Raw genomic sequence first — 27,535 nt, 5'->3', positions numbered from 1 at the left:
TCCCTGCCAAGAATGTCATCAAAATCTACGGGAGGAAGCCACAAGAACAAAAGGGCCGGCCATGGCCTCGGCCATGGTTTCCTGAGGAGTAGGACAAGCACATACCCATTTTTAGTGTGTCTGGCTAAAGCCCGAGGAAGCAAGGGCAAAGGGGTGCTTGGCCTGTCTGTTTCTGATGCCCATAGGACCTGGAGGACCCCAGGTGCCGGACCCCAGTTTCGATGAGAGTTGCGGTACTGAGTTTTCACTCATTTTGTTCAGCTTTCCAAGGAATGTTTGATTGGGAATCATCATCGATCCAAGCACTCTGCAGTGCCTTTCACAAAGACCTTGTGGGTACTCTGGAGTGCTTGGGTGTTGGGAGAGCAAGGAACTGCCGGCCATTGCCCATTCATTTCTAGGGATCAATCAATCGGCCTAAGCTCCAAACAAGGGAGAACCAGAGGCCCTAATCCTGCTTCGTGTCCCTAAAGCACAGGGCACAAACCATACAGTTCCTCACAGCTCTACCAAGACCTGAGCACATTGAGTTCCGGGAGCAAATTCATGTGTTCCTTACCTTTTCTCTAAGGTTCTCTTGAGCAAGGCAGCAACAGTTAGCCAGTTCATCGGATGATCAGTGCAGTGCCATGACGAGTCAACCAATGTTGGTGTGTTCATTTCTTCTGAGTGTCACCACGGGCCCTTGCTGGAAAGGAATGCCACCCTGTGAAGACAGCAAGAGCACATGCCGCCATTTTAGTGGGACCCATGCAAAGCAAGAATGAAGATGAGCTTACTGAGTCCTTTGGGCTTGTCAGATTTTACAGACACCCATAACACTCCTGCTCTTGTCAACCTGTAGGCTTCCTCCATACACATGGGGGCTATGTGTCCACTCTGACCTCGGCTGGGGACATAGCACGCCCTTTGTTATCAAGTGCTTGCTGGGCCTTCACCTCCATCCAAGGCCTTAAGGATGAAATGTGAGCTGTTCCACTGATGAACCGCAAATTCCAAGATGACCTGAACACCAACCTACTCGACAACAGTTCTCTACTATATTAACAAGAAATTCAGGGCACATGATACAGCATGTAGCAAGAAAATTGCACTAACATGGGCAATCACACTTCTGCTTCAGTATAAAAGGTGAGAATATGAAATCGGCTCTGGGGAAGTTCACCACAAATATGTCCTTTCAGGGATGTCGATCTGGTCCACATAAGTATCTTCCATCATGGCTCTTATCCTACTCTGACTTCTTCAACTGGCTACTGGAATGAGGCAGAAATCAAACAAGTAAACTGATTCTGCTTTCAAGCTCATAAGTAGCAGGCTTTACTGGCCCTGGAACAACATATCTCTCTGACTCTCTGTATCTCTCTCTCAATATTTTTCTCTAGCTCTCTCTCCGTCTTTGTCTCTGTCTCTTGGTGTGTGTATGTTATGAGTGTGTGTGTATAGTGGTGCGTATGTGGGGGTTTGTTGGGGGGGTGTTTGTCTGTGTTTCTTTGTGTGTGTTTCTGTGTGGCTCTCTCACTTTCCTTGATAAGCTCTCAGTGGTGGTTTCATGCCTCTTTGGTCCATCTTTTTTCTTCTCTTTGTCTCTTGTGAATAGTTCGTCTTTCATGGGACCACCATAGTTTATCTGCTATGCAATGATTTTTCCTTGCTGAAAAGAATTATCACGACAAACCCCTCAGTAGCACCAACAGAGGCATGCCACATTGGGACTTAGATCCTCTAATTCATGGTGCAAATTGACTCATGGCCATAAATTTAATCAACTATGCAACCTCCATTTAAAAATTCCAGTTTTTCTTTGAAAGTGCCAATGAACATTGGTCTCAAGCTAGGTTTCAAGGATATCCTGAGACCCATTGAGCATTTCCTCCTATGAACAGCTAGCAATTGGCTTTAAGGTAGATTTAAATCACTATCTCAGAAAATATAATAGTACCATGATCCATGAGTTTGTAGTTTTGAAGGAAGATCGTTCCGGTATTTTCTCATAAGCCTACCATTGTGAGCAGATCTCAAGGATCTGTAACTTTGACATTGTGAAGGAGGCCTGGAACAATGTGGAAAGATATCAAGGGATATCTCAAACACACGATTTAACGGATATCTCCACCACACTATTTAAGACAAATGCATTCATTAAATGTGGAGGTTCCTGCCCAATCTCCCTCCACACATCAATTTCAGTCACTGGTCTGCAAATCTCATGCTTTGACTTGAGTCCACCAACGGCTCATGAATCCAGGGACATAAGGAATTGTGTCAATCAGGTGGAACCTTACAGGAGACGTGTCTAGCTTCATCTCTAATTGATCAACCTTGCTCTATTTCTAAGCTATTTGCGTGGGAATCTTGCAGACTTCAGGCCACAAAGTCCCCTCTTGTCCACTTTAATCTTCCACAGTCTATAAAAGTGCCCAAGCTATGCTACTCAATCAGGCTACATTTCTCCTGCAGCCTGCACTCCATTTTCTCTCTGCCTGGCAACACAAGTGTGTTATCATTCATGTCAGCATTTCAGAAAAGCCTCAAACCCATATGAAGAGCCAAACTTTGGTGCCAAACCTATTCCTTCTGCTTCAAATTCCAGTGTCCTTTAGGGCTGCACAACACTCCTTGAGCAAGCGGCTCTACCTTCTAAGTCCCTGCCAAGAATGTCATCAAAATCTATGGGAGGAAGCCTCAAGAACAAAAGGGCCTGCCATGGCCTCGGCCATGGTTTCCTGAGGAGTAGGACAAGCACATACCCATTTTTAGTGTGTCTGGCTAAAGCCCGAGGAAGCAAGGGCAAAGGGGTGCTTGGCCTGTCTGTTTCTGATGCCCATAGGACCTGGAGGACCCCAGGTGCCGGACCTCAGTTTCGATGAGAGTTGCGGTACTGAGTTTTCACTCATTTTGTTCAGCTTTCCAAGGAATGTTTGAGTGGGAATCATCATCGATCCAAGCACTCTGCAGTGCCTTTCACAAAGACCTTGTGGGTACTCTGGAGTGCTTGGGTGTTGGGAGAGCAAGGAACTGCCGGCCATTGCCCATTCATTTCTAGGGATCAATCAATCGGCCTAAGCTCCAAACAAGGGAGAACCAGAGGCCCAAATCCTGCTTCGTGTCCCTAAAGCACAGGGCACAAACCATACAGTTCCTCACAGCTCTACCAAGACCTGAGCACATTGAGTTCCGGGAGCAAATTCATGTGTTCCTTACCTTTTCTCTAAGGTTCTCTTGAGCAAGGCAGCAACAGTTAGCCAGTTCATCGGATGATCAGTGCGGTGCCATGACGAGTCAACCAATGTTGGTGTGTTCATTTCTTCTGAGTGTCACCACGGGCCCTTGCTGGAAAGGAATGCCACCCTGTGAAGACAGCAAGAGCACATGCCGCCATTTTAGTGGGACCCATGCAAAGCAAGAATGAGGATGAGCTTACTGAGTCCTTTGGGCTTGTCAGATTTTACAGACACCCATAACACTCCTGCTCTTGTCAACCTGTAGGCTTCCTCCATACACATAGGGGCTATGTGTCCACTCTGACCTCGGCTGGGGACATAGCACGCCCTTTGTTATCAAGTGCTTGCTGGGCCTTCACCTCCATCCAAGGCCTTAACGATGAAATGGGAGCTGCTCCACTGATGAACCGCAAATTCCAAGATGACCTGAACACCAACCTACTCGACAACAGTTCTCTACTATATTAACAAGAAATTCAGGGCACATGATACAGCATGTAGCAAGAAAATTGCACTAACATGGGCAATCACACTTCTGCTTCAGTATAAAAGGTGAGAATTTGAAATCGGCTCTGGGGAAGTTCACCACAAATATGTCCTTTCAGGGATGTCGATCTCGTCCACATAAGTATCTTCCATCATGGCTCTTATCCTACTCTGACTTCTTCAACTGGCTACTGGAATGAGGCAGAATTCAAACAAGTAAACTGATTCTGCTTTCAAGCTCATAAGTAGCAGGCTTTACTGGCCCTGGAACAACATATCTCTCTGACTCTCTGTATCTCTCTCTCAATATTTTTCTCTAACTCTCTCTCCGTCTTTGTCTCTGTCTCTTGGTGTGTGTATGTTATGAGTGTGTGTGTATAGAGGTGCGTATGTGGGGGTTTGTTGGGGGGGGGGTTTGTCTGTGTTTCTTTGTGTGTGTTTCTGTGTGGCTCTCTCACTTTCCTTGATAAGCTCTCAGTGGTGGTTTCATGCCTCTTTGGTCCATCTTTTTTCTTCTCTTTGTCTCTTGTGAATAGTTCGTCTTTTATGGGACCACCATAGATTATCTGGTATGCAATGATTTTTCCTTGCTGAAAAGAATTATCACGACAAACCCCTCAGTAGCACCAACAGAGGCATGCCACATTGGGACTTAGATCCTCTAATTCATGGTGCAAATTGACTCATGGCCATAAATTTAATCAACTATGCAATCTCCATTTAAAAATTCCAGTTTTTCTTTGAAAGTGCCAATGAACATTGGTCTCAAGCTAGGTTTCAAGGATATCCTGAGACCCATTGAGCATTTCCTCCTATGAACAGCTAGCAATTGGCTTTAAGGTAGATTTAAATCACTATCTCAGAAAATATAATAGTACCATGATCCATGAGTTTGTAGTTTTGAAGGAAGATCGTTCCGGTATTTTCTCATAAGCCTACCATTGTGAGCAGATCTCAAGGATCTGTAACTTTGACATTGTGAAGGAGGCCTGGAACAATGTGGAAAGATATCAAGGGATATCTCAAACACACGATTTTACGGATATCTCCACCACACTATTTAAGACAAATGCATTCATTAAATGTGGAGGTACCTGCCCAATCTCCCTCCACACATCAATTTCAGTCACAGGTCTGCAAATCTCATGCTTTGAGTGAGTCCACCAACGGCTCATGATCCAGGGACATAAGGAATTGTGTCAATCAGGTGGAACCTTACAGGAGACATGTCTAGCATCATCTCTAATTGATCAACCTTGCTCTATTTCTAAGCTATTTGAGTGGGAATCTTGCAGACTTCAGGCCACAAAGTCCCCTCTTGTCCACTTTAATCTTCCACAGTCTATAAAAGTGCCCAAGCTATGCTACTCAATCAGGCTACACTTCTCCTGCAGCCTGCACTCCATTGTCTCTCTGCCTGGCAACACAAGTGTGTTATCATTCATGCCAGCATTTCAGATAAGCCTCAAACCCATATGAAGAGCCAAACTTTGGTGCCAAACCTATTCCTTCTGCTTCAAATTCCAGTGTCCTTTAGGGCTGCACAACACTCCTTGAGCAAGCGGCTCTACCTTCTAAGTCCCTGCCAAGAATGTCATCAAAATCTACGGGAGGAAGCCACAAGAACAAAAGGGCCGGCCATGGCCTCGGCCATGGTTTCCTGAGGAGTAGGACAAGCACATACCCATTTTTAGTGTGTCTGGCTAAAGCCCGAGGAAGCAAGGGCAAAGGGGTGCTTGGCCTGTCTGTTTCTGATGCCCATAGGACCTGGAGGACCCCAGGTGCCGGACCTCAGTTTCGATGAGAGTTGCGGTACTGAGTTTTCACTCATTTTGTTCAGCTTTCCAAGGAATGTTTGATTGGGAATCATCATCGATCCAAGCACTCTGCAGTGCCTTTCACAAAGACCTTGTGGGTACTCTGGAGTGCTTGGGTGTTGGGAGAGCAAGGAACTGCCGGCCATTGCCCATTCATTTCTAGGGATCAATCAATCGGCCTAAGCTCCAAACAAGGGAGAACCAGAGGCCCTAATCCTGCTTCGTGTCCCTAAAGCACAGGGCACAAACCATACAGTTCCTCACAGCTCTACCAAGACCTGAGCACATTGAGTTCCGGGAGCAAATTCATGTGTTCCTTACCTTTTCTCTAAGGTTCTCTTGAGCAAGGCAGCAACAGTTAGCCAGTTCATCGGATGATCAGTGCGGTGCCATGACGAGTCAACCAATGTTGGTGTGTTCATTTCTTCTGAGTGTCACCACGGGCCCTTGCTGGAAAGGAATGCCACCCTGTGAAGACAGCAAGAGCACATGCCGCCATTTTAGTGGGACCCATGCAAAGCAAGAATGAAGATGAGCTTACTGAGTCCTTTGGGCTTGTCAGATTTTACAGACACCCATAACACTCCTGCTCTTGTCAACCTGTAGGCTTCCTCCATACACATAGGGGCTATGTGTCCACTCTGACCTCGGCTGGGGACATAGCACGCCCTTTGTTATCAAGTGCTTTCTGGGCCTTCACCTCCATCCAAGGCCTTAACGATGAAATGGGAGCTGCTCCACTGATGAACCGCAAATTCCAAGATGACCTGAACACCAACCTACTCGACAACAGTTCTCTACTATATTAACAAGAAATTCAGGGCACATGATACAGCATGTAGCAAGAAAATTGCACTAACATGGGCAATCACACTTCTGCTTCAGTATAAAAGGTGAGAATATGAAATCGGCTCTGGGGAAGTTCACCACAAATATGTCCTTTCAGGGATGTCGATCTCGTCCACATAAGTATCTTCCATCATGGCTCTTATCCTACTCTGACTTCTTCAACTGGCTACTGGAATGAGGCAGAATTCAAACAAGTAAACTGATTCTGCTTTCAAGCTCATAAGTAGCAGGCTTTACTGGCCCTGGAACAACATATCTCTCTGACTCTCTGTATCTCTCTCTCAATATTTTTCTCTAACTCTCTCTCCGTCTTTGTCTCTGTCTCTTGGTGTGTGTATGTTATGAGTGTGTGTGTATAGAGGTGCGTATGTGGGGGTTTGTTGGGGGGGATTTGTCTGTGTTTCTTTGTGTGTGTTTCTGTGTGGCTCTCTCACTTTCCTTGATAAGCTCTCAGTGGTGGTTTCATGCCTCTTTGGTCCATCTTTTTTCTTCTCTTTGTCTCTTGTGAATAGTTCGTCTTTTATGGGACCACCATAGTTTATCTGCTATGCAATGATTTTTCCTTGCTGAAAAGAATTATCACGACAAACCCCTCAGTAGCACCAACAGAGGCATGCCACATTGGGACTTAGATCCTCTAATTCATGGTGCAAATTGACTCATGGCCATAAATTTAATCAACTATGCAACCTCCATTTAAAAATTCCAGTTTTTCTTTGAAAGTGCCAATGAACATTGGTCTCAAGCTAGGTTTCAAGGATATCCTGAGACCCATTGAGCATTTCCTCCTATGAACAGCTAGCAATTGGCTTTAAGGTAGATTTAAATCACTATCTCAGAAAATATAATAGTACCATGATCCATGAGTTTGTAGTTTTGAAGGAAGATCGTTCCGGTATTTTCTCATAAGCCTATTATTGTGAGCAGATCTCAAGGATCTGTAACTTTGACATTGTGAAGGAGGCCTGGAACAATGTGGAAAGATATCAAGGGATATCTCAAACACACGATTTTACGGATATCTCCACCACACTATTTAAGACAAATGCATTCATTAAATGTGGAGGTTCTTGCCCAATCTCCCTCCACACATCAATTTCAGTCACAGGTCTGCAAATCTCATGCTTTGAGTGAGTCCACCAACGGCTCATGATCCAGGGACATAAGGAATTGTGTCAATCAGGTGGAACCTTACAGGAGACATGTCTAGCATCATCTCTAATTGATCAACCTTGCTCTATTTCTAAGCTATTTGAGTGGGAATCTTGCAGACTTCAGGCCACAAAGTCCCCTCTTGTCCACTTTAATCTTCCACAGTCTATAAAAGTGCCCAAGCTATGCTACTCAATCAGGCTACACTTCTCCTGCAGCCTGCACTCCATTGTCTCTCTGCCTGGCAACACAAGTGTGTTATCATTCATGCCAGCATTTCAGATAAGCCTCAAACCCATATGAAGAGCCAAACTTTGGTGCCAAACCTATTCCTTCTGCTTCAAATTCCAGTGTCCTTTAGGGCTGCACAACACTCCTTGAGCAAGCGGCTCTACCTTCTAAGTCCCTGCCAAGAATGTCATCAAAATCTACGGGAGGAAGCCACAAGAACAAAAGGGCCGGCCATGGCCTCGGCCATGGTTTCCTGAGGAGTAGGACAAGCACATACCCATTTTTAGTGTGTCTGGCTAAAGCCCGAGGAAGCAAGGGCAAAGGGGTGCTTGGCCTGTCTGTTTCTGATGCCCATAGGACCTGGAGGACCCCAGGTGCCGGACCTCAGTTTCGATGAGAGTTGCGGTACTGAGTTTTCACTCATTTTGTTCAGCTTTCCAAGGAATGTTTGATTGGGAATCATCATCGATCCAAGCACTCTGCAGTGCCTTTCACAAAGACCTTGTGGGTACTCTGGAGTGCTTGGGTGTTGGGAGAGCAAGGAACTGCCGGCCATTGCCCATTCATTTCTAGGGATCAATCAATCGGCCTAAGCTCCAAACAAGGGAGAACCAGAGGCCCTAATCCTGCTTCGTGTCCCTAAAGCACAGGGCACAAACCATACAGTTCCTCACAGCTCTACCAAGACCTGAGCACATTGAGTTCCGGGAGCAAATTCATGTGTTCCTTACCTTTTCTCTAAGGTTCTCTTGAGCAAGGCAGCAACAGTTAGCCAGTTCATCGGATGATCAGTGCGGTGCCATGACGAGTCAACCAATGTTGGTGTGTTCATTTCTTCTGAGTGTCACCACGGGCCCTTGCTGGAAAGGAATGCCACCCTGTGAAGACAGCAAGAGCACATGCCGCCATTTTAGTGGGACCCATGCAAAGCAAGAATGAAGATGAGCTTACTGAGTCCTTTGGGCTTGTCAGATTTTACAGACACCCATAACACTCCTGCTCTTGTCAACCTGTAGGCTTCCTCCATACACATAGGGGCTATGTGTCCACTCTGACCTCGGCTGGGGACATAGCACGCCCTTTGTTATCAAGTGCTTGCTGGGCCTTCACCTCCATCCAAGGCCTTAACGATGAAATGGGAGCTGCTCCACTGATGAACCGCAAATTCCAAGATGACCTGAACACCAACCTACTCGACAACAGTTCTCTACTATATTAACAAGAAATGCAGGGCACATGATACAGCATGTAGCAAGAAAATTGCACTAACATGGGCAATCACACTTCTGCTTCAGTATAAAAGGTGAGAATATGAAATCGGCTCTGGGGAAGTTCACCACAAATATGTCCTTTCAGGGATGTCGATCTGGTCCACATAAGTATCTTCCATCATGGCTCTTATCCTACTCTGACTTCTTCAACTGGCTACTGGAATGAGGCAGAAATCAAACAAGTAAACTGATTCTGCTTTCAAGCTCATAATTAGCAGGCTTTACTGGCCATGGAACAACATATCTCTCTGACTCTCTGTATCTCTCTCTCAATATTTTTCTCTAGCTCTCTCTCCGTCTTTGTCTCTGTCTCTTGGTGTGTGTATGTTATGAGTGTGTGTGTATAGTGGTGCGTATGTGGGGGTTTGTTGGGGGGGTGTTTGTCTGTGTTTCTTTGTGTGTGTTTCTGTGTGGCTCTCTCACTTTCCTTGATAAGCTCTCAGTGGTGGTTTCATGCGTCTTTGGTCCATCTTTTTTCTTCTCTTTGTCTCTTGTGAATAGTTCGTCTTTCATGGGACCACCATAGTTTATCTGCTATGCAATGATTTTTCCTTGCTGAAAAGAATTATCATGACAAACCCCTCAGTAGCACCAACAGAGGCATGCCACATTGGGACTTAGATCCTCTAATTCATTGTGCAAATTGACTCATGGCCATAAATTTAATCAACTATGCAACCTCCATTTAAAAATTCCAGTTTTTCTTTGAAAGTGCCAATGAACATTGGTCTCAAGCTAGGTTTCAAGGATATCCTGAGACCCATTGAGCATTTCCTCCTATGAACAGCTAGCAATTGGCTTTAAGGTAGATTTAAATCACTATCTCAGAAAATATAATAGTACCATGATCCATGAGTTTGTAGTTTTGAAGGAAGATCGTTCCGGTATTTTCTCATAAGCCTACCATTGTGAGCAGATCTCAAGGATCTGTAACTTTGACATTGTGAAGGAGGCCTGGAACAATGTGGAAAGATATCAAGGGTATCTCAAACACACGATTTAAAGGATATCTCCACCACACTATTTAAGACAAAAGCATTCATTAAATGTGGAGGTTCCTGCCCAATCTCCCTCAACACATCAATTTCAGTCACAGGTCTGCAAATCTCATGCTTTGACTTGAGTCCACCAACGGCTCATGAATCCAGGGACATAAGGAATTGTGTCAATCAGGTGGAACCTTACAGGAGACATGTCTAGCTTCATCTCTAATTGATCAACCTTGTTCTATTTCTAAGCTATTTGCGTGGGAATCTTGCAGACTTCAGGCCACAAAGTCCCCTCTTGTCCACTTTAATCTTCCACAGTCTATAAAAGTGCCCAAGCTATGCTACTCAATCAGGCTACACTTCTCCTGCAGCCTGCACTCCATTTTCTTCTGCCTGGCAACACAAGTGTGTTATCATTCATGTCAGCATTTCAGAAAAGCCTCAAACCCATATGAAGAGCCAAACTTTGGTGCCAAACCTATTCCTTCTGCTTCAAATTCCAGTGTCCTTTAGGGCTGCACAACACTCCTTGAGCAAGCGGCTCTACCTTCTAAGTCCCTGCCAAGAATGTCATCAAAAGTTACCGGAGCAAGCCACAAGAACAAAAGGGCCTGCCATGGCCTCGGCCATGGTTTCCTGAGGAGTAGGACAAGCACATACCCATTTTTAGTGTGTCTGGTTAAAGCCCGAGGAAGCAAGGGCAAAGGGGTGCTTGGCCTGCCTGTTTCTGATGCCCATAGGACCTGGAGGACCCCAGGTGCCGGACCTCAGTTTCGATGAGAGTTGCGGTACTGAATTTTCACTCATTTTGTTCAGCTTTTCCAAGGAATGTTTGACTGGGAATCATCATCGATCCAAGCACTCTGCAGTGCCTTTCACAAAGACCTTGTGGGTACTCTGGAGTGCTTGGGTGTTGGAAGTTCAAGGAACTGCCGGCCATTGCCCATTCATTTCTAGGAATCAATCAATCGGCCTATGCTCCAAACTAGGGAGAACCAGAGGCCCTAATCCTGCTTCGTGTCCCTAAAGCACAGGGCACAAACCATACAGTTCCTCACAGCTCTACCAAGACCTGAGCACATTGAGTTCCTGGAGCAAATTCATGTGTTCCTTACCTTTTCTCTAAGGTACCCTTGAGCAAGGCAGCAACAGTTAGCCAGTTCATCGGATGATCAGTGCGGTGCCATGACGAGTCAACCAATCCTGGTGTGTTCATTTCTTCTGAGTGTCACCACGGGCCCTTGCTGGAAAGGAATGCCACCCTGTGAAGACAGCAAGAGCACATGCCGCCATTTTAGTGGGACCCATGCAAAGCAAGAATGAAGATGAGCTTACTGAGTCCTTTGGGCTTGTCAGATTTTACAGACACCCATAACACTGCTGCTCTTGTCAACCTGTAGGCTTCCTCCATACACATAGGGGCTATGTGTCCACTCTGACCTCGGCTGGGGACATAGCACGCCCTTTGTTATCAAGTGCTTGCTGGGCCTTCACCTCCATCCAAGGCCTTAACGATGAAATCGGAGCTGCTCCACTGATGAACCGCAAATTCCAAGATGACCTGAACACCAACCTACTCGACAACAGTTCTCTACTATATTAACAAGAAATTCAGGGCACATGATACAGCATGTAGCAAGAAAATTGCACTAACATGGGCAATCACACTTCTGCTTCAGTATAAAAGGTGAGAATATGAAATCGGCTCTGGGGAAGTTCACCACAAATATGTCCTTTCAGGGATGTCGATCTGGTCCACATAAGTATCTTCCATCATGGCTCTTATCCTACTCTGACTTCTTCAACTGGCTACTGACATGAGGCAGAATTCAAACAAGTAAACTGATTCTGCTTTCAAGCTCATAAGTAGCAGGCTTTACTGGCCCTGGAACAACATATCTCTCTGACTCTCTGTATCTCTCTCTCAATATTTTTCTCTAGCTCTCTCTCCGTCTTTGTCTCTGTCTCTTGGTGTGTGTATGTTATGAGTGTGTGTGTATAGAGGTGCGTATGTGGGGGTTTGTTGGGGGGGTGTTTGTCTGTGTTTCTTTTTGTGTGTTTCTGTGTGGCTCTCTCACTTTCCTTGAAAAGCTCTCAGTGGTGGTTTCATGCCTCTTTGGTCCATCTTTTTTCTTCTCTTTGTCTCTTGTGAATAGTTCGTCTTTCATGGGACCACCATAGTTTATCTGCTATGCAATGATTTTTCCTTGCAGAAAAGAATTATCACGAAAAACCCCTCAGTAGCACCAACAGAGGCATGCCACATTGGGACTTAGATCCTCTAATTCATGGTGCAAATTGACTCATGGCCATAAATTTAATCAACTATGCAACCTCCATTTAAAAATTCCAGTTTTTCTTTGAAAGTGCCAATGAACATTGGTCTCAAGCTAGGTTTCAAGGATATCCTGAGACCCATTGAGCATTTCCTCCTATGGACAGCTAGCAATTGGCTTTAAGGTAGATTTAAATCACTATCTCAGAAAATATAATAGTACCATGATCCATGAGTTTGTAGTTTTGAAGGAAGATCGTTCCGGTATTTTCTCATAAGCCTACCATTGTGAGCAGATCTCAAGGATCTGTAACTTTGACATTGTGAAGGAGGCCTGGAACAATTTGGAAAGATATCAAGGGATATCTCAAACACACGATTTAACGGATATCTCCACCACACTATTTAAGACAAATGCATTCATTAAATGTGGAGGTTCCTGCCCAATCTCCCTCCACACATCAATTTCAGTCACAGGTCTGCAAATATCATGCTTTGAGTGAGTCCACCAACGGCTCATGATCCAGGGACATAAGGAATTGTGTCAATCAGGTGGAACCTTACAGGAGACATGTCTAGCATCATCTCTAATTGATCAACCTTGCTCTATTTCTAAGCTATTTGTGTGGGAATCTTGCAGACTTCAGGCCACAAAGTCCCCTCTTGTCCACTTTAATCTTCCACAGTCTATAAAAGTGCCCAAGCTATGCTACTCAATCAGGCTACACTTCTCCTGCAGCCTGCACTCCATTGTCTCTCTGCCTGGCAACACAAGTGTGTTATCATTCATGCCAGCATTTCAGAAAAGCCTCAAACCCATATGAAGAGCCAAACTTTGGTGCCAAACCTATTCCTTCTGCTTCAAATTCCAGTGTCCTTTAGGGCTGCACAACACTCCTTGAGCAAGCGGCTCTACCTTCTAAGTCCCTGCCAAGAATGTCATCAAAATCTACGGGAGGAAGCCACAAGAACAAAAAGCCCGGCCATGGCCTCGGCCATGGTTTCCTGAGGAGTAGGACAAGCACATACCCATTTTCAGTGTGTCTGGCTAAAGCCCGAGGAAGCAAGGGCAAAGGGGTGCTTGGCCTGTCTGTTTCTGATGCCCATAGGACCTGGAGGACCCCAGGTGCCGGACCTCAGTTTCGATGAGAGTTGCGGTACTGAGTTTTCACTCATTTTGTTCAGCTTTCCAAGGAATGTTTGATTGGGAATCATCATTGATCCAAGCACTCTGCAGTGCCTTTCACAAAGACCTTGTGGGTACTCTGGAGTGCTTGGGTGTTGGGAGAGCAAGGAACTGCCGGCCATTGCCCATTCATTTCTAGGGATCAATCAATCGGCCTAAGCTCCAAACAAGGGAGAACCAGAGGCCCTAATCCTGTTTCGTTTCCCTAATGCACAGGGCACAAACCATACAGTTCCTCACAGCTCTACCAAGACCTGAGCACATTGAGTTCCGGGAGCAAATTCATGTGTTCCTTACCTTTTCTCTAAGGTTCTCTTGAGCAAGGCAGCAACAGTTAGCCAGTTCATCGGATGATCAGTGCGGTGCCATGACGAGTCAACCAATCCTGGTGTGTTCATTTCTTCTGAGTGTCACCACGGGCCCTTGCTGGAAAGGAATGCCACCCTGTGAAGACAGCAAGAGCACATGCCGCCATTTTAGTGGGATCCATGCAAAGCAAGAATGAAGATGAGCTTACTGAGTCCTTTGGGCTTGTCAGATTTTACAGACACCCATAACACTCCTGCTCTTGTCAACCTGTAGGCTTCCTCCATACACATAGGGGCTATGTGTCCACTCTGACCTCGGCTGGGGACATAGCACGCCCTTTGTTATCAAGTGCTTGCTGGGCTTTCACCTCCATCCAAGGCCTTAACGATGAAATGGGAGCTGCTCCACTGATGAACCGCAAATTCCAAGATGACCTGAACACCAACCTACTCGACAACAGTTCTCTACTATATTAACAAGAATTTAAGGGCACATGATACAGCATGTAGCAAGAAAATTGCACTAACATGGGCAATCACACTTCTGCTTCAGTATAAAAGGTGAGAATATGAAATTGGCTCTGGGGAAGTTCACCACAAATATGTCCTTTCAGGGATGTCGATCTGGTCCACATAAGTATCTTCCATCATGGCTCTTATCCTACTCTGACTTCTTCAACTGGCTACTGGAATGAGGCAGAATTCAAACAAGTAAACTGATTCTGCTTTCAAGCTCATAAGTAGCTGTCTTTACTGGCCCTGGAACAACATATCTCTCTGACTCTCTGTATCTCTCTCTCAATATTTTTCTCTAGCTCTCTCTCCCTCTTTGTCTCTGTCTCTTGGTGTGTGTATGTTATGAGTGTGTGTGTATAGAGGTGCGTATGTGGGGGATTGTTGGGGGGTGTTTGTCTGTGTTTCTTTGTGTGTGTTTCTGTGTGGCTCTCTCACTTTCCTTGATAAGCTCTCAGTGGTGGTTTCATGCCTCTTTCGTCCATCTTTTTTCTTCTCTTTGTCTCTTGTGAATAGTTCGTCTTTCTTGGGACCACCATAGTTTATCTGCTATGCAATGATTTTTCCTTGCTGAAAAGAATTATCACGACAAACCCCTCAGTAGCACCAACAGAGGCATGCCACATTGGGACTTAGATCCTCTAATTCATGGTGCAAATTGACTCATGGCCATAAATTTAATCAACTATGCAACCTCCATTTAAAAATTCCAGTTTTTCTTTGAAAGTGCCAATGAACATTGGTCTCAAGCTAGGTTTCAAGGATATCCTGAGACCCATTGAGCATTTCCTCCTATGAACAGCTAGCAATTGGCTTTAAGGTAGATTTAAATCACTATCTCAGAAAATATAATAGTACCATGATCCATGAGTTTGTAGTTTTGAAGGAAGATCGTTCCGGTATTTTCTCATAAGCCTACCATTGTGAGCAGATCTCAAGGATCTGTAACCTTGACATTGTGAAGGAGGCCTGGAACAATGTGGAAAGATATCAAGGGATATCTCAAACACACGATTTAACGGATATCTCCACGACACTATTTGGGACAAATGCATTAATTAAATGTGGAGGTTCCTGCCCAATCTCCCTCTACACATCAATTTCAGTCACAGGTCTGCAAATCTCATGCTTTGAATTGAGTCCACAAACGGCTCATGAATCCAGGGACATAAGGAATTGTGTCAATCAGGTGGAACCTTACAGGAGACATGTCTAGCTTCATCTCTAATTGAACAACCTTGCTCTATTTCTAAGCTATTTGCGTGGGAATCTTGCAGACTTCAGGCCACAAAGTACCCTCTTGTCCACTTTAATCTTCCACAGACTATAAAAGTGCCCAAGCTATGCTACTCAATCAGGCTACACTTCTCCTGCAGCCTGCACTCCATTGTCTCTCTGCCTGGCAACACAAGTGTGTTATCATTCATGTCAGCATTTCAGAAAAGCCTCAAACCCATATGAAGAGCCAAACTTTGGTGCCAAACCTATTCCTTCTGCTTCAAATTCCAGTGTCCTTTAGGGCTGCACAACACTCCTTGAGCAAGCGGCTCTACCTTCTAAGTCCCTGCCAAGTATGTCATCAAAATCTACGGGAGGAAGCCACAAGAACAAATGGCCTGCCATGGCCTCGGCCATGGTTTCCTGAGGAGTAGGACAAGCACATACCCATTTTTAGTGTGTCTGGCTAAAGCCCGAGGATGCAAGGGCAAAGGGGTGCTTGGCCTGTCTGTTTCTGATGCCCATAGGACCTGGAGGACCCCAGGTGCCGGACCTCAGTTTCGATGAGTGTTGCGGTACTGAGTTTTCACTCATTTTGTTCAGCTTTCCAAGGAATGTTTGATTGGGAATCATCATCGATCCAAGCACTCTGCAGTGCCTTTCACAAAGACCTTGTGTGTACTCTGGAGTGCTTGGGTGTTGGGAGAGCAAGGAAGTGCCGGCCATTGCCCATTCATTTCTAGGAATCAATCAATCGGCCTATGCTCCAAACTAGGGAGAACCAGAGGCCCTAATCCTGCTTCGTGTCCCTAAAGCACAGGGCACAAACCATACAGTTCCTCACAGCTCTACCAAGGCCTGAGCACATTGAGTTCCTGGAGCAAATTCATGTGTTCCTTACCTTTTCTCTAAGGTACCCTTGAGCAAGGCAGCAACAGTTAGCCAGTTCATCGGATGATCAGTGCGGTGCCATGACGAGTCAACCAATCCTGGTGTGTTCATTTCTTCTGAGTGTCACCACGGGCCCTTGCTGGAAAGGAATGCCACCCTGTGAAGACAGCAAGAGCACATGCCGCCATTTTAGTGGGACCCATGCAAAGCAAGAATGAAGATGAGCTTACTGAGTCCTTTGGGCTTGTCAGATTTTACAGACACCCATAACACTGCTGCTCTTGTCAACCTGTAGGCTTCCTCCATACACATAGGGGCTATGTGTCCACTCTGACCTCGGCTGGGGACATAGCACGCCCTTTGTTATCAAGTGCTTGCTGGGCCTTCACCTCCATCCAAGGCCTTAACGATGAAATGGGAGCTGCTCCACTGATGAACCGCAAATTCCAAGATGACCTGAACACCAACCTACTCGACAACAGTTCTCTACTATATTAAGAAGAAATTCAGGGCACATGATACAGCATGTAGCAAGAAAATTGCACTAACATGGGCAATCACACTTCTGCTTCAGTATAAAAGGTGAGAATATGAAATCGGCTCTGGGGAAGTTCACCACAAATATGTCCTTTCAGGGATGTCGATCTGGTCCACATAAGTATCTTCCATCATGGCTCTTATCCTACTCTGACTTCTTCAACTGGCTACTGGAATGAGGCAGAAATCAAACAAGTAAACTGATTCTGCTTTCAAGCTCATAAGTAGCAGGCTTTACTGGTCCTGGAACAACATATCTCTCTGACTCTCTGTATCTCTCTCTCAATATTTTTCTCTAGCTCTCTCTCCGTCTTTGTCTCTGTCTCTTGGTGTGTGTATGTTATGAGTGTGTGTGTATAGAGGTGCGTATGTGGGGGTTTGTTGGGGGGGTGTTTGTCTGTGTTTCTTTGTGTGTGTTTCTGTGTGGCTCTCTCACTTTCCTTGAAAAGCTCTCAGTGGTGGTTTCATGCCTCTTTGGTCCATCTTTTTTCTTCTCTTTGTCTCTTGTGAATAGTTCGTCTTTCATGGGACCACCATAGTTTATATGCTATGCAATGATATTTCCTTGCAGAAAAGAATTATCACGACAAACCCCTCAGTAGCACCAACAGAGGCATGCCACATTGGGACTTAGATCCTCTAATTCATGGTGCAAATTGACTCATGGCCATAAATTTAATCAACTATGCAACCTCCATTTAAAAATTCCAGTTTTTCTTTGAAAGTGCCAATGAACATTGGTCTCAAGCTAGGTTTCAAGGATATCCTGAGACCCATTGAGCATTTCCTCCTATGGACAGCTAGCAATTGGCTTTAAGGTAGATTTAAATCACTATCTCAGAAAATATAATAGTACCATGATCCAAGAGTTTGTAGTTTTGAAGGAAGATCGTTCCGGTATTTTCTCATAAGCCTACCATTGTGAGCAGATCTCAAGGATCTGTAACTTTGACATTGTGAAGGAGGCCTGGAACAATTTGGAAAGATATCAAGGGATATCTCAAACACACGATTTAACGGATATCTCCACCACACTATTTAAGACAAATGCATTCATTAAATGTGGAGGTTCCTGCCCAATCTCCCTCCACACATCAATTTCAGTCACAGGTCTGCAAATATCATGCTTTGAGTGAGTCCACCAACGGCTCATGATCCAGGGACATAAGGAATTGTGTCAATCAGGTGGAACCTTACAGGAGACATGTCTAGCATCATCTCTAATTGATGAACCTTGCTCTATTTCTAAGCTATTTGTGTGGGAATCTTGCAGACTTCAGGCCACAAAGTCCCCTCTTGTCCACTTTAATCTTCCACAGTCTATAAAAGTGCCCAAGCTATGCTACTCAATCAGGCTACACTTCTCCTGCAGCCTGCACTCCATTGTCTCTCTGCCTGGCAACACAAGTGTGTTATCATTCATGCCAGCATTTCAGAAAAGCCTCAAACCCATATGAAGAGCCAAACTTTGGTGCCAAACCTATTCCTTCTGCTTCAAATTCCAGTGTCCTTTAGGGCTGCACAAAACTCCTTGAGCAAGCGGCTCTACCTTCTAAGTCCCTGCCAAGAATGTCATCAAAATCTACGGGAGGAAGCCACAAGAACAAAAGGGCCGGCCATGGCCTCGGCCATGGTTTCCTGAGGAGTAGGACAAGCACATACCCATTTTCAGTGTGTCTGGCTAAAGCCCGAGGAAGCAAGGGCAAAGGGGTGCTTGGCCTGTCTGTTTCTGATGCCCATAGGACCTGGAGGACCCCAGGTGCCGGACCTCAGTTTCGATGAGTGTTGCGGTACTGAGTTTTCACTCATTTTGTTCAGCTTTCCAAGGAATGTTTGATTGGGAATCATCATCGATCCAAGCACTCTGCAGTGCCTTTCACAAAGACCTTGTGTGTACTCTGGAGTGCTTGGGTGTTGGGAGAGCAAGGAACTGCCGGCCATTGCCCATTCATTTCTAGGGATCAATCAATCGGCCTAAGCTCCAAACAAGGGAGAACCAGAGGCCCTAATCCTGCTTCGTGTCCCTAAAGCACAGGGCACAAACCATACAGTTCCTCACAGCTCTACCAAGATCTGAGCACATTGAGTTCCGGGAGCAAATTCATGTGTTCCATACCTTTTCTCTAAGGTTCTCTTGAGCAAGGCAGCAACAGTTAGCCAGTTCATCGGATGATCAGTGCGGTGCCATGACGAGTCAACCAATCCTGGTGTGTTCATTTCTTCTGAGTGTCACCACGGGCCCTTGCTGGAAAGGAAGGCCACCCTGTGAAGACAGCAAGAGCACATGCCGCCATTTTAGTGGGACCCATGCAAAGCAAGAATGAAGATGAGCTTACTGAGTCCTTTGGGCTTGTCAGATTTTACAGACACCCATAAAACTCCTGCTCTTGTCAACCTGTAGGCTTCCTCCATACACATAGGGGCTATGTGTCCACTCTGACCTCGGCTGGGGACATAGCACGCCCTTTGTTATCAAGTGCTTGCTGGGCCTTCACCTCCATCCAAGGCCTTAAGGATGAAATGTGAGCTGCTCCACTGATGAACCGCAAATTCCAAGATGACCTGAACACCAACCTACTCGACAACAGTTCTCTACTATATTAACAAGAAATTCAGGGCACATGATACAGCATGTAGCAAGAAAATTGCACTAACATGGGCAATCAACTTCTGCTTCAGTATAAAAGGTGAGAATATGAAATCGGCTCTGGGAAAGTTCACCACAAATATGTCCTTTCAGGGATGTCGATCTGGTCCACATAAGTATCTTCCATCATGGCTCTTATCCTACTCTGACTTCTTCAACTGGCTACTGGAATGAGGCAGAAATCAAACAAGTAAACTGATTCTGCTTTCAAGCTCATAAGTAGCAGGCTTTACTGGCCCTGGAACAACATATCTCTCTGACTCTCTGTATCTCTCTCTCAACATTTTTCTCTAGCTCTCTCTCCGTCTTTGTCTCTGTCTCTTGGTGTGTGTATGTTATGAGTGTGTGTGTATAGAGGTGCGTATGTGGGGGTTTGTGGGGGGGTGTTTGTCTGTGTTTCTTTGTGTGTGTTTCGGTGTGGCTCTCTCATTTTCCTTGATAAGCTCTCAGTGGTGGTTTCATGCCTCTTTGGTCCATCTTTTGTCTTCTCTTTTGTCTCTTGTGAATAGTTCATCTTTCATGGGACCACCATAGTTTATCTGCTATGCAATGATTTTTCCTTGCTGAAAAGAATTATCACGAAAAACCCCTCAGTAGCACCAACAGAGGCATGCCACATTGGGACTTAGATCCTCTAATCCATGCTGCAAATTGACTCATGGCCATAAATTTAATCAACTATGCCACCTCCATTTAAAAATTCCAGTTTTTCTTTGAAAGTGCCAATGAACATTGGTCTCAAGCTAGGTTTCAAGGATAACCTGAGACCCATTGAGCATTTCCTCCTATGAACAGCTAGCAATTGGCTTTAAGGTAGATTTAAATCACTATCTCAGAAAATATAATAGTACCATGATCCATGAGTTTGTAGTTTTGAAGGAAGATCGTTCCGGTATTTTCTCATAAGCCTACCATTGTGAGCAGATCTCAAGGATCTGTAACTTTGACATTGTGAAGGAGGCCTGGAACAATTTGGAAAGATATCAAGGGATATCTCAAACACACGATTTAACGGATATCTCCACCACACTATTTAAGACAAATGCATTCATTAAATGTGGAGGTTCCTGCCCAATCTCCCTCCACACATCAATTTCAGTCACAGGTCTGCAAATCTCATGCTTTGACTTGAGTCCACCAACGGCTCATGAATCCAGGGACATAAGGAATTGTGTCAATCAGGTGGAACCTTCCAGGAGACATGTCTAGCATCATCTCTAATTGATCAACCTTGCCCTATTTCTAAGCTATTTGCGTGGGAATCTTGCAGACTTCAGGCCACAAAGTCCCCTCTTGTCCACTTTAATCTTCCACAGTCTATAAAAGTGCCCAAGCTATGCTACTCAATCAGGCTACACTTCTCCTGCAGCCTGCACTCCATTGTCTCTCTGCCTGGCAACACAAGTGTGTTATCATTCATGTCAGCATTTCAGAAAAGCCTCAAACCCATATGAAGAGCCAAACTTTGGTGCCAAACCTATTCCTTCTGCTTCAAATTCCAGTGTCCTTTAGGGCTGCACAACACTCCTGGAGCAAGCGGCTCTACGTTCTAAGTCCCTGCCAAGAATGTCATCAAAAGTTACCGGAGCAAGCCACAAGAACAAAAGGGCCTGCCATGGCCTCGGCCATGGTTTCCTGAGGAGTAGGACAAGCACATACCCATTTTTAGTGTGTCTGTCTAAAGCCCGAGGAATCAAGGGCAAAGGGGTGCTTGGCCTGCCTGTTTCTGATGCCCATAGGACCTGGAGGACCCCAGGTGCCGGACCTCAGTTTCGATGAGAGTTGCGGTACTGAGTTTTCACTCATTTTGTTCAGCTTTTCCAAGGAATGTTTGACTGGGAATCATCATCGATCCAAGCACTCTGCAGTGCCTTTCACAAAGACCTTGTGGGTACTCTGGAGTGCTTGGGTGTTGGAAGAGAAAGGAACTGCCGGCCATTGCCCATTCATTTCTAGGGATCAATCAATCGGCCTAAGCTCCAAACAAGGGAGAACCAGAGGCCCTAATCCTGCTTCGTGTCCCTAAAGCACAGGGCACAAACCGTACAGTTCCTCAGAGCTCTACCAAGACCTGAGCACATTGAGTTCCTGGAGCAAATTCATGTGTTCCTTACCTTTTCTCTAAGGTACCCTTGAGCAAGGCAGCAACAGTTAGCCAGTTCATCGGATGATCAGTGCGGTACCATGACCAGTCAACCAATGTTGGTGTGTTCATTTCTTCTGAGTGTCACCACGGGCCCTTGCTGGAAAGGAAGGCCACCCTGTGAAGACACCAAGAGCACATGCCACCATTTTAGTGGGACCAATGCAAAGCAAGAATGAAGATGAGCTTACTGAGTCCTTTGGGCTTGTCAGATTTTACAAACACTCATAACACTCCTGCTCTTGTCAACCTGTAGGCTTCCTTGATACACATAGGGGCTATGTGTCAACTCTGACCTCGGCTGGGGACATAGCACGCCCTTTGTTATCAAGTGCTTGCTGGGCCTTAACCTCCATCCAAGGCCTTAAGGAGGAAATGTGAGCTGCTCCACTGATGAACCGCAAATTCCAAGATGACCTGAACACCAACCTACTCGACAACAGTTCTCTACTATATAAACAAGAAATTAAGGGCACATGATACAGCATGTAGCAAGAAAATTGCACTAACCTGGGCAATCACACTTCTGCTTCAGTATAAAAGGTGAGAATGTGGAGTCGGCTCTGGGGCAGTTCACCACAAATATGTCCTTTCAGGGATGTCGATCTGGTCCACATAAGTATCTTCCATCATGGCTCTTATCCTACTCTGACTTCTTCAACTGGCTACTGGAATGAGGCAGAAATCAAACAAGTAAACTGATTCTGCTTTCAAGCTCATAAGTAGCAGGCTTTACTGGCCCTGGAACAACATATCTCTATGACTCTCTGTATATCTCTCTCAATATTTTTCTCTAGCTCTCTCTCCGTCTTTGTCTCTGTCTCTTGGTGTGTGTATGTTATGAGTGTGTGTGTATAGAGGTGCGTATGTGGGAGCTTGTGGGGGGGTGTTTTTCTGTGTTTCTTTGTGTGTGTTTCTGTGTGGCTCTCTCACTTTCCTTGATAAGCTCTCAGTGGTGGTTTCATGCCTCTTTGGTCCATCTTTTGTCTTCTCTTTTATCTCTTGTGAATAGTTCGTCTTTCATGGGACCACCATAGTTTATCTGCTATGCAATGATTTTTCCTTGCTGAAAAGAATTATCATGACAAACCCCTCAGTAGCAATAACAGAGGCATGCCACATTGGGACTTAGATCCTCTAATCCATGGTGCAAATTGACTCATGGCCATAAATTTAATCAACTATGCAACCTCCAATTAAAAATTCCAGTTTTTCTTTGAAAGTGCCAATGAACATTGGTCTCAAGTTAGGTTTCAAGGATATCCTGAGACCCATTGAGCATTTCCTCCTATGAACAGCTAGCAATTGGCTTTAAGGTAGATTTAAATCACTATCTCAGAAAATATAATAGTACCATGATCCATGAGTTTGTAGTTTTGAAGGAAGATCGTTCCGGTATTTTTTCATAAGCCTACCATTGTGAGCAGATCTCAAGGATCTGTAACTTTGACATTGTGAAGGAGGCCTGGAACAATATGGAAAGATATCAAGGGATATCTCAAACACACGATTTAACGGATATCTCCACCACACTATTTAAGACAAATGCATTCATTAAATGTGGAGGTTCCTGCCCAATCTCCCTCCACACATCAATTTCAGTCACAGGTCTGTAAATCTCATGCTTTGACTTGAGTCCACCAACGGCTCCTGAATCCAGGGACATAAGGAATTGTGTCAATAAGGTGGAACCTTCCAGGAGACATGTCTAGCATCATCTCTAATTGATCAACCTTGCTCTATTTCTAAGCTATTTGCGTGGGAATCTTGCAGACTTCAGGCCACAAAGTCCCCTCTTGTCCACTTTAATCTTCCACAGTCTATAAAAGTGCCCAAGCTATGCTACTCAATCAGGCTACACTTCTCCTGCAGCCTGCACTCCATTGTCTCTCTGCCTGGCAACACAAGTGTGTTATCATTCATGTCAGCATTTCAGAAAAGCCTCAAACCCATATGAAGAGCCAAACTTTGGTGCTAAACCTTTTCCTTCTGCTTCAAATTCCAGTGTCCTTTAGGGCTGCACAACACTCCTTGAGCAAGCGGCTCTACCTTCTAAGTCCCTGCCAAGAATGTCATCAAAAGCTACGGGAGGAAGCCACAAGAACAAAAAAGCCTGCCATGGCCTCGGCCATGGTTTCCTGAGGAGTAGGACAAACACATACCAATTTTTAATGTGTCTGGATAAAGCCTGAGGAAGCAAGTGCAAAGGGGTGCTTGGCCTGCCTGTTTCTGATGCCCATAGGACCTGGAGGACCCCAGGTGCCGGACCTCAGTTTCGATGAGAGTTGCGGTACTGAATTTTCACTCATTTTGTTCAGCTTTTCCAAGGAATGTTTGACTGGGAATCATCATCGATCCAAGCACTCTGCAGTGCCTTTCACAAAGACCTTGTGGGTACTCTGGAGTGCTTGGGTGTTGGCAGAGCAAGGAACTGCCGGCCATTGCCCATTCATTTCTAGGGATCAATCAATCGGCCTAAGCTCCAAACAAGGGAGAACCAGAGGCCCTAATCCTGCTTCGTGTCCCTAAAGCACAGTGCACAAACGGTACAGTTCCTCACAGCTCTACCAAGACCTGAGCACATTGAGTTCCTGGAGCAAATTCATGTGTTCCCTACCTTTCTCTAAGGTACCCTTGAGCAAGGCAGCAACAGTTACCCAGTTCATCGGATGATCAGTGCGGTGCCATGACCAGTCAACCAATGTTGGTGTGTTCATTTCTTCTGAGTGTCACCACGGGCCCTTGCTGGAAAGGAAGGCCACCCTGTGAAGACAGCAAGAGCACATGCCGCCATTTTAGTGGGACCCAAGCAAAGCAAGAATGAAGATGAGCTTACTGAGTCCTTTGGGCTTGTCAGATTTTACAGACACCCATAACACTCCTGCTCTTGTCAACCTGTAGGCTTCCTCCATACACATAGGGGCTATGTGTCCACTCTGACCTCGGCTGGGGACATAGCACGCCCTTTGTTATCAAGTGCTTGCTGGGCCTTCGCGTCCACCCAAGGCCTTAAGGATGAAATATGAGCTGCTCCACTGATGAACCGCAAATTCCAAGATGACCTGAACACCAACCTACTCGACAACAGTTCTCTACTATATTAACAAGAAATTCAGGGCACATGATACAGCATGTAGCAAGAAAATTGCACTAACATGGGCAATCACACTTCTGCTTCAGTATAAAAGGTGAGAATATGGAATCGGCTCTGGGGAAGTTCACCACAAATATGTCCTTTCAGGGATGTCAATCTGGTCCACATAAGGATCTTCCATCATGGCTCTTATCCTACTCTGACTTCTTCAACTGGCTACTGGAATGAGGCAGAAATCAAACAAGTAAACTGATTCTGCTTTCAAGCTCATAAGTAGCAGGCTTTACTGGCCATGGAACAACATATCTCTCTGACTCTCTGTATCTCTCTCTCAATATTTTTCTCTAGCTCTCTCTCCGTCTTTGTCTCTGTCTCTTGGTGTGTGTATGTTATGAGTGTGTGTGTATAGAGGTGCGTATGTGGGGGTTTGTGGGGGGGTGTTTGTCTGTGTTTCTTTGTGTGTGTTTCTGTGTGGCTCTCTCACTTTCCTTGATAAGCTCTCAGTGGTGGATTCATGCCTCTTTGGTCCATCTTTTGTCTTCTCTTTTGTCTCTTGTGAATAGTTCATCTTTCATGGGACCACCATAGTTTATCTGTTATGCAATGATTTTTCCTTGCTGAAAAGAATTATCATGACAAACCCCTCAGTAGCACCAACAGAGGCATGCCACATTGGGACTTAGATCCTCTAATCCATGGTGCAAATTGACTCATGGCCATTAATTTAATCAACTATGCAACCTCCATTTAAAAATTCCCGTTTTTCTTTGAAAGTGCCAATGATCATTGGTCTCAAGCTAGGTTTCAAGGATAACCTGAGACCCATTGAGCATTTCCTCCTATGAACAGCTAGCAATTGGCTTTAAGGTAGATTTAAATCACTATCTCAGAAAATATAATAGTACCATGATCCATGAGTTTGTAGTTTTGAAGGAAGATCGTTCCGGTATTTTCTCATAAGCCTACCATTGTGAGCAGATCTCAAGGATCTGTAACTTTGACATTGTGAAGGAGGCCTGGAACAATGTGGAAAGATATCAAGGGATATCTCAAACACACGATTTAACGGATATCTCCACCACACTATTTAAGACAAATGCATTCATTAAATGTGGAGGTTCCTGCCCAATCTCCCTCCACACATCAATTTCAGTCACAGGTCTGAATCTCATGCTTTGACTTGAGTCCACCAACGGCTCATGAATCCAGGGACATAAGGAATTGTGTCAATCAGGTGGAACCTTCCAGGAGACATGTCTAGCATCATCTCTAATTGATCAACCTTGCCCTATTTCTAAGCTATTTGCGTGGGAATCTTGCAGACTTCAGGCCACAAAGTCCCCTCTTGTCCACTTTAATCTTCCACAGTCTATAAAAGTGCCCAAGCTATGCTACTCAATCAGGCTACACTTCTCCTGCAGCCTGCACTCCATTGTCTCTCTGCCTGGCAACACAAGTGTGTTATCATTCATGTCAGCATTTCAGAAAAGCCTCAAACCCATATGAAGAGCCAAACTTTGGTGCCAAACCTATTCCTTCTGCTTCAAATTCCAGTGTCCTTTAGGGCTGCACAACATTCCTTGAGCAAGCGGCTCTACCTTCTAAGTCCCTGCCAAGAATGTCATCAAAAGTTACTGGAGCAAGCCACAAGAACAAAAGGGCCTGCCATGGCCTCGGCCATGGTTTCCTGAGGAGTAGGACAAGCACATACCCATTTTTAGTGTGTCTGGTTAAAGCCCGAGGAAGCAAGGGCAAAGGGGTGCTTGGCCTGCCTGTTTCTGATGCCCATAGGACCTGGAGGACCCCAGGTGCCGGACCTCAGTTTCGATGAGAGTTGCGGTACTGAATTTTCACTCATTTTGTTCAGCTTTTCCAAGGAATGTTTGACTGGGAATCATCATCGATCCAAGCACTCTGCAGTGCCTTTCACAAAGACCTTGTGGGTACTCTGGAGTGCTTGGGTGTTGGAAGTTCAAGGAACTGCCGGCCATTGCCCATTCATTTCTAGGAATCAATCAATCGGCCTATGCTCCAAACTAGGGAGAACCAGAGGCCCTAATCCTGCTTCGTGTCCCTAAAGCACAGGGCACAAACCATACAGTTCCTCACAGCTCTACCAAGACCTGAGCACATTGAGTTCCTGGAGCAAATTCATGTGTTCCTTACCTTTTCTCTAAGGTACCCTTGAGCAAGGCAGCAACAGTTAGCCAGTTCATCGGATGATCAGTGCGGTGCCATGACGAGTCAACCAATCCTGGTGTGTTCATTTCTTCTGAGTGTCACCACGGGCCCTTGCTGGAAAGGAATGCCACCCTGTGAAGACAGCAAGAGCACATGCCGCCATTTTAGTGGGACCCATGCAAAGCAAGAATGAAGATGAGCTTACTGAGTCCTTTGGGCTTGTCAGATTTTACAGACACCCATAACACTGCTGCTCTTGTCAACCTGTAGGCTTCCTCCATACACATAGGGGCTATGTGTCCACTCTGACCTCGGCTGGGGACATAGCACGCCCTTTGTTATCAAGTGCTTGCTGGGCCTTCACCTCCATCCAAGGCCTTAACGATGAAATCGGAGCTGCTCCACTGATGAACCGCAAATTCCAAGATGACCTGAACACCAACCTACTCGACAACAGTTCTCTACTATATTAACAAGAAATTCAGGGCACATGATACAGCATGTAGCAAGAAAATTGCACTAA

At 45.4% G+C, this 27,535-nt stretch overlaps 11 non-coding genes across 11 annotated transcripts; all 11 read right to left on the bottom strand.

The window, feature by feature from the left end:
• Positions 1–207: 207 nt before the first annotated feature.
• On the bottom strand, positions 208–300 carry LOC127677033 (small nucleolar RNA SNORD116). Its single transcript, XR_007976436.1, has one exon. It is a non-coding gene; the product is annotated as a small nucleolar RNA SNORD116 (small nucleolar RNA).
• Positions 301–2,852: 2,552 nt separating this feature from the next.
• On the bottom strand, positions 2,853–2,945 carry LOC127677012 (small nucleolar RNA SNORD116). The gene has a single exon (XR_007976416.1). It is a non-coding gene; the product is annotated as a small nucleolar RNA SNORD116 (small nucleolar RNA).
• Positions 2,946–5,496: 2,551 nt separating this feature from the next.
• Positions 5,497–5,589, bottom strand: LOC127677000 (small nucleolar RNA SNORD116). Its single transcript, XR_007976405.1, has one exon. It is a non-coding gene; the product is annotated as a small nucleolar RNA SNORD116 (small nucleolar RNA).
• A 2,549-nt stretch (positions 5,590–8,138) lies between these two features.
• Positions 8,139–8,231, bottom strand: LOC127676999 (small nucleolar RNA SNORD116). Its single transcript, XR_007976404.1, has one exon. It is a non-coding gene; the product is annotated as a small nucleolar RNA SNORD116 (small nucleolar RNA).
• A 2,550-nt stretch (positions 8,232–10,781) lies between these two features.
• Positions 10,782–10,875, bottom strand: LOC127676387 (small nucleolar RNA SNORD116). The gene has a single exon (XR_007975866.1). It is a non-coding gene; the product is annotated as a small nucleolar RNA SNORD116 (small nucleolar RNA).
• Positions 10,876–13,425: 2,550 nt separating this feature from the next.
• LOC127677029 (small nucleolar RNA SNORD116) lies at positions 13,426–13,518 on the bottom strand. Its single transcript, XR_007976432.1, has one exon. It is a non-coding gene; the product is annotated as a small nucleolar RNA SNORD116 (small nucleolar RNA).
• A 2,550-nt stretch (positions 13,519–16,068) lies between these two features.
• Positions 16,069–16,161, bottom strand: LOC127677019 (small nucleolar RNA SNORD116). The gene has a single exon (XR_007976423.1). It is a non-coding gene; the product is annotated as a small nucleolar RNA SNORD116 (small nucleolar RNA).
• Positions 16,162–18,711: 2,550 nt separating this feature from the next.
• On the bottom strand, positions 18,712–18,804 carry LOC127677018 (small nucleolar RNA SNORD116). Its single transcript, XR_007976422.1, has one exon. It is a non-coding gene; the product is annotated as a small nucleolar RNA SNORD116 (small nucleolar RNA).
• A 2,551-nt stretch (positions 18,805–21,355) lies between these two features.
• LOC127677097 (small nucleolar RNA SNORD116) lies at positions 21,356–21,449 on the bottom strand. Its single transcript, XR_007976499.1, has one exon. It is a non-coding gene; the product is annotated as a small nucleolar RNA SNORD116 (small nucleolar RNA).
• Positions 21,450–24,001: 2,552 nt separating this feature from the next.
• LOC127676386 (small nucleolar RNA SNORD116) lies at positions 24,002–24,095 on the bottom strand. Its single transcript, XR_007975865.1, has one exon. It is a non-coding gene; the product is annotated as a small nucleolar RNA SNORD116 (small nucleolar RNA).
• A 2,549-nt stretch (positions 24,096–26,644) lies between these two features.
• LOC127676385 (small nucleolar RNA SNORD116) lies at positions 26,645–26,738 on the bottom strand. Its single transcript, XR_007975864.1, has one exon. It is a non-coding gene; the product is annotated as a small nucleolar RNA SNORD116 (small nucleolar RNA).
• Positions 26,739–27,535: the final 797 nt, after the last annotated feature.

This window comes from Apodemus sylvaticus, chromosome 1 (genome assembly GCF_947179515.1).
Source record: "Apodemus sylvaticus chromosome 1, mApoSyl1.1, whole genome shotgun sequence".
In the NCBI taxonomy this organism is placed as follows: domain Eukaryota; kingdom Metazoa; phylum Chordata; class Mammalia; order Rodentia; family Muridae; genus Apodemus; species Apodemus sylvaticus.
This window is presented reverse-complemented; position numbering and strand designations above follow the sequence as displayed.